Raw genomic sequence first — 12,591 nt, forward strand, 5'->3', positions numbered from 1 at the left:
GTGACTTGGCCATTTTGGTAGTAGTGGATGGTACGAGGGTGACTGGTTGACTTGCTGATGGAGTAGCAGAAGAAGAAGCGATATGAGACCTGTTCTTCCTTAGGAGTGCCTATGGATTATCAGTGTAGTTGTTCGGCAGATCAAAACCACTCATACACTATCCTATTTTCATCCACAACAGGAAGAAAACAAGCAGAATTAGCCTGCATAAACTATGGCTACCATTACATGCATGTGCTCATGATCATGTCCTACTAGATTCTTTAACATATGCCCTCCCCAGCAATGGCACCAGAAATGCTTGCTGGCATTTCTTAGCGTAATCATCAAGTGAGGAGGTTTGAAATCCATCACTAGCAATGGCGCCAGAAATGCCTATTGGTATTTCTTAGCACCATCACTAAGATTGAGTTAACCTTAGCGACACCACCAAGAAACACCAACTTACGATAGTTCTTATTGATTACAAAAATATCCACAAGCACACGAAGTCTATCATCATAGCATTTCACCCAGAAGTATTTAGGGTATCATTATTTATATTTTCCCAAAGGAGGGCAAGGTAATAGAGTCTAGCATGAGCATGAACAAGATTACATACTTACATAGTGAACCATAGTACATGGTAGGGGTAAAAATAGTATTTCATGGATAGTGGACACACATTTGGGCCAACCTCAGGGATAAAAGGAAAACAAAGAATAAAACAATGTTCCTACGTGGAGTCGTCTTGTTCTAATATAGCCATAAAAAGAATAGTTAATGATCATACAAGTTATATGATTAGAGCTAGAACCAAGTGTGAGATAGGTCAGGAGGTCACCGAGTACTGGTATACCATTAACCTCGTGTGACAATTTAGACTCCTACACCCTACTCGTACGTGGGGGATTATAAGGGATGGACAGGGCTATCACCACCTGCCGCCTACCCCTCAACCATGGAGTAGGAAATGCATTCACTTGCTCCCATGTACTTGGTCACCACGCCCGATTACACAAATGCTACCCACATGCCCCTAGGACTCTGACCCTATGGCTCGACAAGCATAGGACATTGGCACACCCGAAGGGACGATGAACCGCCACCTCATCTTTGCTCTAATTCTACTCATACAAGATGTATGAATGATTAAGCATGATGTTCTACATGCCAAGATCATAGCATACAAACTATATACTAGTTCATATATCATGATTATAACATGAGAACTGTAGTCGAGTTCATATGCATTGCTATATTGTAAGTATGAGAGGATGACTATGGAAGAACTCTTTATATTCATACCAAATGTTGCTTTTCTTCCAAGGAGACAAGCTCTCCTTGTCGCTCTTCCCTTGCTCACAATACTACTACTAAAACTAAAAGAGTACAAGAGATGAGTAGTGAGGTAGAGGCTCCAAATGTTGGTGTGTGTTGAGTATGAGCACTACTCCATATATACTGACATGGACGTCAGTTTGGTGCTTGAAAATAAGGAAACACCTAGGAACCGCCTATGCATGGCGACATGCAACCGCTAGAGAAGCATGGGCCCGAGAGGCGGCAGCTAGGGTGCGGCCACACCCAAGGTGCACCAACACCCTAGGGGGCCAGCCTCATGATCGCCTTCACGTGGTCGGTTCCTAGGTGGGCCTAGACCTTGTTCACGTCGGTGCTCAGCCCAGATTTGTCTTTTGGATGGGCTTTTGCTTGGCTCCTTTGCACTTTTCTGCTTTACACTTTCTGATTTGCGCATTTTGTTCTGTTTTCTACTTGTATTTGAATATGAGTCCTGCAAAACATGTTTTCTCTAATACAAGTGGAACTCGGTCAATAGTAAACGCATATGTGTCAAAAGATTGTTTATTTCTCTTGTTTTGGACTTTATTTGGTGGTTGGATTTGGTCGTTAGAGATCCGCCAATAGTGTTGTTGTAGAAATTTGTATAGGCTATTCACCTCCCTCTAGCCATTTAGGACCTTTCATCTATGGCAGGCACTGAGTAACTACGGGAACCCCCTATAGCGCATCTAGATGTTCATCCCGCTCATGGAGGCAAGCACGCCGCCATCAAAGCCACGCGCCTTGTGGGTTTTCACCTCAAAGACCCACCAGAATAGGTCCTTGTTGGGCTTGATCCCTAGGAAGGCCTCATAGAGAACTACAAAGCTAGTCAGCTACAACACTGCATTGGGAGGAAGATGCTGCAGTTGAACCTTGTATTCACCGAGGAAGCCACGAAGGAAATCCAATGCTGGGACTACGAACCCATGCTCATGGAAGTTGATCAAAGACACTGCCTCACCGAGCTATGGGAACAGGAGGACGTCTTCAGCGGTGGCCCTCCATCCAGCAACTTCCTTTGGAGGAAGGAGGCCCTTCTCCACCAGCCACTTTAACCTCGTCTCTGTCACCTTTGAAGGTACCCACTCACTCATTCTATAGCATGGGTGGAAGGGGGACAATGGCAATGGAGCCGACAACAAACGACGACCACACCTGACAAACGGCAGCCTACAACACATGATTTAGGTAAGCCTCTGGAGCCCAATCTCTCTGTCCCTTTCCGCTCTCTCATTTGCAGCAGACGGCGATCAAAGGCAAGAACAAAGGTAAGGGATAGACTCAGGTTGAGGGGACTATTTATGTGGCGGCACACAAGGACATGAACCATGCTCGCATGGAGTCTGCCCCTAGACAAGCCCCATAGACCCCTAGGAAATAAGGTGTCGTGCCGTAACGCATGATCACACGCAAGGGCACCATTAAGTCATGGTGGAACCAGGGAGGTCGACCGCCCCCAGGATTTGCACATAGAGTGGCCCTTCGTCATCATAGCCACGTGGCGTGGCACCCGTTCACATGCAAGTGGGTGCCATTAAGTCATGCCACGGCCAAGGAGGCAACGAGCCCTTGAGTGCACGCATAGAGTGACCCACCACATCCATGACCCCATATCATGTTTAGAAAATATTCTCTTTGGCTGATCCTTAAAAGGGCTCGAGGCCACAAAGAGGTAGGGGTAGGATGAGATGGGCACCAGCGGCTCTTATCGATGGTGCGGAGCCTCACGACCATCTCTTCCTATGTTTGAGTCATTCACTTTGAAGTTGCTCGGGTTAACACCCTCTAGGGGGAGGCATCTTGCCCTCTACCGCTATGGAGGTGGTTGGGCACCGACGAGCTCGACGACCAACGATTTATGGTATGTCTCGCGATGAGGCACAACCAAAATTCATGTCGATTATGGAGGATATCAGGTCCCACTCAAATTACCCATTGACCTCAACGAGGTGCACCACTCTAACCACGTGTTTATGGTGGACAAGCCTCTCCCTGCATGGAGTGAAAACAAATTTGCCTATAATAAGGCATCATGACCCCTTGAGGTTAAAAAAGACACCAGGAAAAAAGGAGTCGGGTCCCCGTGACCCCGTTAGACGATGAGGCCAAGCCACGACTAAACTTCTCCCCATGTTCTGGGTCCTCGACCCACAGCCAACTTTGGAACCTCACAAACTGATAGGAGTTATCTACCCCTCAGGGAGAGGTCAACCGAGTAAACAACTAAGGATTTGCAGCGATGCTTTTTCATAAAAGCAATGCTTATCCCAAGAAATACAACCATGACCCGGACATGCATGGTTGGGATCACTTCGTGACCCTAGAACAAAAAACACCCTATGACCACGTTGACGCTCGCAAGTATGGTCACGATTCAAAACCGACCAGACATAACATGATCCCCTAGGCTAAGGTTTAGCCAAGGTCGAGGTGTTCGAACTAAGGCTGGTAGACAGCATCCCCATCCTACATGGTGGCAAGTCAATGACCTCGCTTGAAAGTCATGACCTCAAACTAAGATACCTAAACCCAAGCAAGGCTCGGGGGCTCGCTGCGATGAATCGTGACTTTCTGACAAAGGACCTTCCGTGGTTCATAGTCAGCAATTACAAGAGCTGCCCATGACACATGTCACATCAAAATCCTAATGACACCAACATGGTGGAAAGGTCGCAAGCTCCTAAGGCCACGATGCTAGAAGGAGGCTTGCGGGATGTCCCCCTCCGCCATCACTCGAAAGCTGGATGGAAAAGGACACCTTGCAAACCCCCCTCCGACATCACGGCCCATGGAGCAGAAGAGACAGGGCAAGAGGCGAAAAGCACGATGCTCCAAAGACACCCTATGTACACCAGCAAGGTTTTAGGCACACTGTCGGGGTACGAATAGGGGCTTGAAAGAACCATCATAGGATAGGGCTAACTAGTCTCCAGGAAATAATCGTGCCACCGTCATCTCACCCGGACGAGGATGGAATGATGAGACCTTCCGAAGCTGAGGACCACCTCACACATCCGAGCCTATAGGTCTAAGAAGGCGAGGAGGTCACAAGGCTACGGAATCGGCGGTCGCACAATCTCCTCCTCCCCTATCTGCAAATCTCCTTCTAACACCAGTTATTGAAAGGAGTGGTGCTGGCCTCTGGCCAATGCAATCGACCCCTAGCGGGTTGCATGCTCCAAGCTATCCTATTTGGAGATACTCTCTCTCCCTCCCTCTCTCTCTCTCTCTCTTAAACTTGGTCTTTTAGGAAGGCTAAAGGCAATTCATAAACATGTTTGGAAGTGGTTCAAACGATAGGAAGGCTCTTATTTATAGGCCAAGGGTGGACTAAGAAGCCTGAGGACCCCTGCACCATGTGGCAAGCCACGAGAGGTCACAAGCCGATGTTAGATGCACATGCGAGGTCGAGGAAATCGAGATCCTCCCAAAGGCGGAGCTGGTACAGCATTGACGAGACCACTTGGCCCCGCCTAGATCATGTTCCCCGATACGCAGCACACTAACATGCACTAGGCTCAGCAGTCACGTACCACACTAGTCAAGGTGTCCTAGCGAGACGGGACATAATGGCCACCTACCTACATTAAACACACTAGCACGCAAGGGGTCGAGCCTCGAGCTCATACCAGCCATGACTTCGAACCTACACACGATATATGCAGATATCGGCGCCTTCATGATCACTTCATGATTGTAAAGATGCTCGGGGGCAACTGTCGGGGTTATGATACCCCAAATATCTTAAAACACCAATTAGTTAACTGCTCGGACGACCATGGTACAATAGCTAGCATGAGCCCAATCGACCAGTAGCCCAACTAAGCTGTACGGACCTAGGCCAAGCACTAGGGCGAGAGTCAGGCCATGACCTCCTCTACCTTCACCACATGTTGCGCAACACTACATGACCTCTCCTCCATCCCAAGCCCTAGGAGGAACGGGGAGAGATAGGACTCTACCAGGCATGCCTCTCTGACAAGAGCAGGTATGCCACACTAACGCCATCCTTGCACAACACAGCATAGACAATGTAAGGAAAATGGACCCTTGGCCCATTTACTTTGGATTTTGGTGTTTGATGACCAACACAACCAAATTGGACTAATGACTTTGCAAGTGTGTGCTTTATAGTTCAATAGGGTGCAAGACGTAACTTGGACAAAGGCGACATGATGATCCGATGATCAACACCTCAAGCTAGACCTTAGGAGCACAAGAGAAGACTCAAGAGATCAAGCAAAGTCCAAGCATGAAGATTGGGACCAAGTCGTACACAAGATCACGAAGAAATGAGCTCACAGAGGCAACTGAATGCTGGAAGCACGACCAGGACACTGGACCGGTGGCTCGGCAGATAGGCGACCATACGATGGACCGGACGCTGGCTGGCAACCGACCGGACGTAGGGAAGCAGCGTTCGATCGAGTACAGAGAGGTTCTAGAGTAGCAAATCTACGACTGGACTGCTGGCCAGCGTACGATCAGTACTATTGCTAGCTCAATGGTTGGGACGATCAGACGCGTCCGATCAGAACGATTCAGCGTCCGGTCAGTAGCAATTTCATGGGAATCTGACCCCAACGGCTACTTTCTCAGTGGGGCTTATAAATACAACCCCCAACCGGCCATTTGAAAAGTGTGGAGCTGAGGAAACATACCAAGGGTGTTGATACACCATTTTAGTAATCTCCACATGCATAGTGCTTAGTGCTTTATTAGGTGATTAACATAAGTGCTTTGTGAAGTGCTTAGGTTGATTAGACCACCGCTTATGCACTTGCTCTAGGTGTTTGCCTAGTGTTTAGTGAGGTTAGCATACCTCTTGCCACCCCATGCTTGCGAGCACAAGTGTTGTACATCAGAGGGGCTTGAAGTCTTGTGAGATCACACCAACCATGTTTGTGGTGTGGCCGCCACCGTGTACCGGAGGGAACAAGGCACGTGGCGTTTCGGCCAGAAGCTTGATAGTGAAGACAGCGGGAAGCATCCAGTAGAGGCTTGCCGAGAGGCACATCAGAGACCCACTTGTGTGTGAGGGAAGGCCCGAGGCTATCCATGAAGTTACCCGACCGGGAGCTTGGCCCTTGCGAGGGATTCCTTGCGAGGGGCTCCAACGAGGACTAGGGGGAAGCTTACGCGCTTCTCGATACCTCGATAAAAATACCAGAGTCAGTCGATGGAGGTTTGCATATCTCTACCTTGCTCTTTAGCTTCCGCATTTACTTTATTTGTATTACTCTTTTTTGCGGTAGAGATAGCAACACACTAGCAAAACCGTAGTTGCACATTTAGATAGTTTATCTTTTGCATAGGTTTTGCTAAGGTTAGAAAAAGAGGCCATAGTTTAGAGTTAGAATTTTAAGTTGTCTAATTCACCCCCCCCCTCTTAGGCATCACGGTCTCTTCAATTGGTATCAGAGCCAGTTGGCTCATATTTGGACCTTTGGCTTAACCGCCGTTGAGCCGACGCTATTGTAGAGTGGTTGGGATGGATACCTCTAGGCCTCCATAATTTGATGGCACTAACTTCCTCTACTATAAAGCTAGAATGGCTTGCCACCTTGAGGGGATTGATTTAGGTGTATGGAGAGTCACTCGTGACGGGATGAAATCCATTAAGAATCTCGAAAAGCCCACAAAGAGTGACGAAAAAGAAATGCATTTTAATGCTAGAGCTAAGAATTGCTTGTTTGAATCTTTTAGCATGGATGTGTTTAACCAAGTGTTCACCTTAAATACAGCACATGAAATTTGGTTAAAACTCCAAGAGCTCCATGACGGCACAAGTAATGTCCGTGAGCAAAAACATTAGTCTAGCTAAGCAAAATTATGATTCCTTTGCTATGAATGATGATGAGCTTGTTCAGTGATATGTATTCTCGATTGAATCTAATTATCAATGAGCTCCATTCAATAGGATTATTAAAGCTAGATGATGCGAACATCATGAGGAAGATCATCTCCGTTCTACCACAAAAGAAATATGCAAGCATCATCACCATCCTTCACAACATGGAGAACTTGAGCACCATGACCCCGGGGATTGTCATTGGCAAGCTAGTGGCATTTGAAATGTCATGTAAGATGGGTCAAGGAGAAGCATCTTCATCAAGCAAAGGCAAAGCTCTCGCTTGTAGCGAGAAGAAAAAGATGAAGGGCAAGAAAGTTGAGTCAAGCTCAAGCTCAAGTTCCTCAAGTGAAGATGAAGAAGAAGATGAGGATGGTGATGATGATGATGAAGATTCAAGTGATGATCAATCTTCCTCCTCCACCTCCGATCTTGATGAAGAATCAATCAAAGTGATCAACAAAGTGGAGAAGATGATCCAAAGGCTCAATGTCAAGGGTGTGCCCATCCAAATTCAAGATTTCATTTTCACAAATCAAAGAAAAGAGCAAAGAAAGAGAGGATGCTATGGATGTAGCGAGTTGGGGCACTTTGTGGAAGTTTGTCCAAACAAGCCCACACCCAAGACAAAGAAGAAGGCATGCAAGAATCAAACCCTCACAGTCAATAAAATCATGGGATGATTCTTCAAGTGAAGAAAAAACCCATCAAAGAGGCGAGGCCGTAAGCAATCATCATCAAGCTCTTCTCATGTGTGCCTTATGGCACAAGGTAACAAAAGCTCTTCCTCTAGTGAGAGTGAGAGTGATGATGATATGCCTTCTTATCATGAACTTATGCAAGAAAATCTTAAATTTGCTAAAGCTTGCACTAGTCAACAAAAGAAGCTCAAAAGCTTAAAAGAAAAGCTAGATAGTTCACAAAAGCATACAAAACCTTGCTTGAACAATATGAGAACTTTGCTAATCTAAATGTTGAACTATCTACTAAAATTGAGAAACTTCAGGCTAGTACAACAACAAATGCATGCACAATCAATGATGAGCAACTTGAAAAGAAAAATGAGAAATTAAAAGAAAAGCTAGTTAGCTCACAAGAAGCATATAATAGTTTGCTTGCTAAAATGGAAACCATGTGCAAACATTGTGATGAGCTAACTAATAAAGTTGCTAATCTTGAAGCCGTTAGCACAACCCCCACCAAGGCATCTAAAAGGAAAAGTTCTATCTTTAACATGTCTAAAAAGGATGCCTCTACTTCTTGCAATGATTTATGTTTAGACTCACCTTTGTGCAACCAAGTTTGTGTTGAGAAAGTTGTTGTAGATACATGCACACAAGAGGTTGCAAATGAGAATGAGCAACTCAAGCAAGAAGTAGCTCGCCTCACCAAGGACTTGACTCAAGTGAAAGGCAAGGCGAAGCAAACCCAACTTCATCAAGATAACACCGTCAAGGGAGTGAAGAAGCTTGATGAAGGACAAACCATGGTTTGTTACGTGTGCCACAAGGAAGGTCACAAGTCCTATGAGTGCAAGGTGAAGAATGGGGGAGGAGCAAAGAAGAGGAGAAAAAGCAAACAAGCAAGCTCTCCAACACCTACACCAACAAGGTGGACAAGAAGGCCTCCACACCTTATCTCTTGAAGAAGAAGAAAAATGACAAGGTGGTGGCCATCAAGGTGAACAAGCAAGCCAACAATGGGGTCAAACGCTTTTGGGTGCCAAAGGAAATCATTTTAAACATGAAGAGCACCAAGAAGGTTTGGATCCCAAAAGGGAAGTGAGAAGTCTATCGGACCATGGGGAATTTGGAGACTTGGCAAAGTATGGGTGTATTTCATGTGGTGCATCATGATGGACAAAGTAATTGCCAAGTAGGTTAGTGGATACTATGGACCCAAATTCCCCTTCCCATGTTAGGTAACTAGATGTCATTACTTTCAATTAGTTTTCATTTCAATTGTTTGTTTTTCAATTGATATACTCTTATAGCATCTAGTTATCTTTCATGCCTATGTTTGCATTTACATGCTTAACTCTTTTGTCATGCATTCAATAGGTATATCATATGGTAGGCTTGCTCGGTTTCATTATCAACCCTTGGAGCAAACCTACATGGTTTAAAACTATTTAGGAGCACTGGCACATAGCTTGTTTTATAATTATTTATCTAGTATGTGCCAAAGACCAAATTGTAGATAATCTCTCCCAAATATCATCTTTCAAGTGGTATTTTGATACCTAAATCAATGTGCACAAACTTTACAAGTATTCAACACTTGTGTGCACAAATTTAGGGGGAGCTTAATCTACAAGTTGGATGCCTTGAGACTAACACTTTTTCAAATACTATCATTTTTTCAAACCTATCACATGTGTAGTAGTCTCATTGTAAGGAAATTGGAGTCCCCGGAGTTAAGCATTATTCTTCAATTGGCATCATCATGTTGTTTCATTTCATATTTATATGCTTTCTCTATGCATTATATAGATTAAACTCTCTTGTACAATAAATTGCTAATTATGCATATGCTTTGATTTCGACCATATGTATGCTTATATTTAGGGAGAGCTTAGTCTATATAATGTGAGAGTCAAGTTTGGTGATCCATTTCACTCTATACACAAAGGATCATGAATTTTGACTCTCCCTTGTGCTACAAATGTCTTCCTTTTCGGTGGTTGATGCCAAAGGGGAGAGAATATGAAGGACCAAAGGCAAGCATCAAGTTGATGTCTACAAGTTGTAATGGTCCTAGAAAGGGAGGAAAGTTGATTATGGATTAGTCTAAGTAATGGTAAAATTTGTAGTAATCCATAATATCACATGGGGACATCTGCAAGGGCAAGACAAGCTTTTAAGTAAAGTTTCAATTGGTATCTGTCAGTTAGTATCATATAACCTTGCCCTTTTGCATTGCATCCTAGCAAGTAGGTAGTTTTTAACTTCCAAATTCTTATTATTTGCTTGCTTTGGTCGTGTTGGCATCAATCACCAAAAAGGGGGAGATTGTAAGGAAAATGGACCCTTGGCCCATTTACTTTGGATTTTGGTGTTTGATGACCAACACAACTAAATTGGACTAATGAATTTGCAAGTGTGTGTTTTATAGTTCAATAGGGTGCAAGACGTAACTTGGACAAATGTGACGTGATGATCCGATGATCAACACCTCAAGCAAGACCTTAGGAGCACAAGAGAAGACTCAAGAGATCAAGCAAAGTCTAAGCATGAAGATTGGGACCAAGCCGTATGCAAGATCGCAAAGAAACGAGCTCGCAGAGGCGACCGGACGCTGGACCGAATGCTGGAAGCGCGACCAGACGCTGGACCGGTGGCTCGGCAGACAGGCGACCAGACGATGGACCGGACGCTGGCGGCAACCGACCAGACGCAGGAAAGCAGCGTCTAATCGAGTACAGAGAGGTTCCAGAGCGGCAAATCTGCGACCGGATGCGTCGGTGGCAGGCGACCGGATACTGGCCAGCGTCTGATCAGTACATTGCTGGCTCAATGGTCGAGACGACCGGACGTGTTCGGTTAGGACGATTCAGCATCCAATCAGTAGTAGTTTCACGGGAATCTGACCCCAACGGCTACTTTCTCAGTGGGGCTTATAAATATAATCTCCAACCGACCATTTGAAAAAATGTGGAGCTGAGGAAACATACCAAGGGTGTTGATACACCATTTTAGTAATCTCCACATGCATAGTGCTTAGTGCTTTATTAGGTGATTAACATAAGTGCTTTGCGAAGTGCTTAGGTTGATTAGACCACCGCTTATGCGCTTGCTCTAGGTGTTTGCCTAGTGTTTAGTGAGGTTAGCATACGTCTTGCCACCCCGTGCTTGCGAGCACAAGTGTTGTACATCGGAGGGGCTTGAAGTCTTACGAGATCATACCAACCGCGTTTGTGGTGTGGCCACCACCGTGTACCGGAGGGAACAAGGCCCGCGGCGTTTCGGTCGGAAGCTTCATAGTGAAGACGGCTGGAAGCATCCGGAAGAGGCTTGCCAAGAGGCACATCGGAGACCCACTTGTGCGTGGGGAAGACCCGAGGCTATCCACGGAGTTACCCGACCGGGAGCTTGGCCCTTGAGAGGGATTCCTTGCGAGGGGCTCCAACGAGGACTAGGGGGAAGCTTACGCGCTTCTCGATACCTCGGTAAAAATACCGGAGTCGTCGACGGGAGTTTGCATATCTCTACCTTGCTCTTTAGCTTCCGCATTTACTTTATTTGTATTACTCCTTTTTGCGGTAGAGATAGCAACACACTAGCAAAACCGTAGTTGCACATTTAGATAGTTTATCTTTTGCATAGGTTTTGCTAAGGTTAGAAAAATAGGCCATAGTTTAGAGTTAGAATTTTAACTTGCCTAATTCACCCCCCACCTCTTAGGCGTCACGGTCCCTTCAGACAAGACAACACCGCCAAGTGGTGGTGGCTAGTATGATGACCCATCATCCAAATATGGCTCGACTGAGATAGATATACGCCCCACCCACTACAGGATGGGACACACGACAGTGCCCTTGACTTTCGGGGCCATCCAAGCCAGCGAAGGCCACGACCCCAGAGTTCGGGGCCATGACCCTAGAGTTCTGGATCATGGCCACCAGCTCCACAAGTAGCAAGACGACCAACGACCCAGGGGCAGCTATCAACTCCTATACGACACCTCCGGGAGATGAGAAGGCTATGACAAAGGCCACGGTGAGACCACGTTGTGTAGGACGGCTGACGAACCACCACCGTGCCTATAGTGCCGCCACAACCGATACAGTAGCACCATGCCATGACGTGGGCACAAGACCATGACGACAACCATGCCTCGATGTGTGCTACATGAAGACAAGACAGCCTTCCTTACTAGCCAAGTTAGCTAGGTTTCCTCCCTCAGGCTTACTACCCCTTGGTCAGAAGAACCTATCTCCTTGTACGTGTCCTAGCCCCGGACTATATATAAGGGCAACCAAGGCGTCCTTGCAAGGCACGATGAGACTCCTGAATCCTTCATTCGGGTAGTCCCTTTCCACTCTCCTACCTCTTACCACTCTTCTTATATATCCCATTGTAAGAACTTTAGAGCATTCAACCGAGGAATACGCATTCGATCTCCTCTGATACTGGACGTTGGGCTCTAGCCTGAACCAATATATTTTATTGTGTCTTTTGGATGCTACCATCATCTTCCTAAGGCAGCGCGATAATCATATAAATTTACTAGTCGGTCTACAAAACGCTGACACCTGGACACTTGCCTGTACCAGGAATGTGCTCCCTTGCCTATGCGAATGAAAACTAAGGGGCTGTTTGGATGGCACCCTGACCAAATTTGCCTGGGTTGGACCCCAGCCTAGAGGTTGCTGGACTCTGTTTGGATGGAACCCTAGCTATCCTTGCCTGGTG

This window comes from Miscanthus floridulus, chromosome 12 (genome assembly GCF_019320115.1).
Source record: "Miscanthus floridulus cultivar M001 chromosome 12, ASM1932011v1, whole genome shotgun sequence".
Taxonomy (NCBI): domain Eukaryota; kingdom Viridiplantae; phylum Streptophyta; class Magnoliopsida; order Poales; family Poaceae; genus Miscanthus; species Miscanthus floridulus.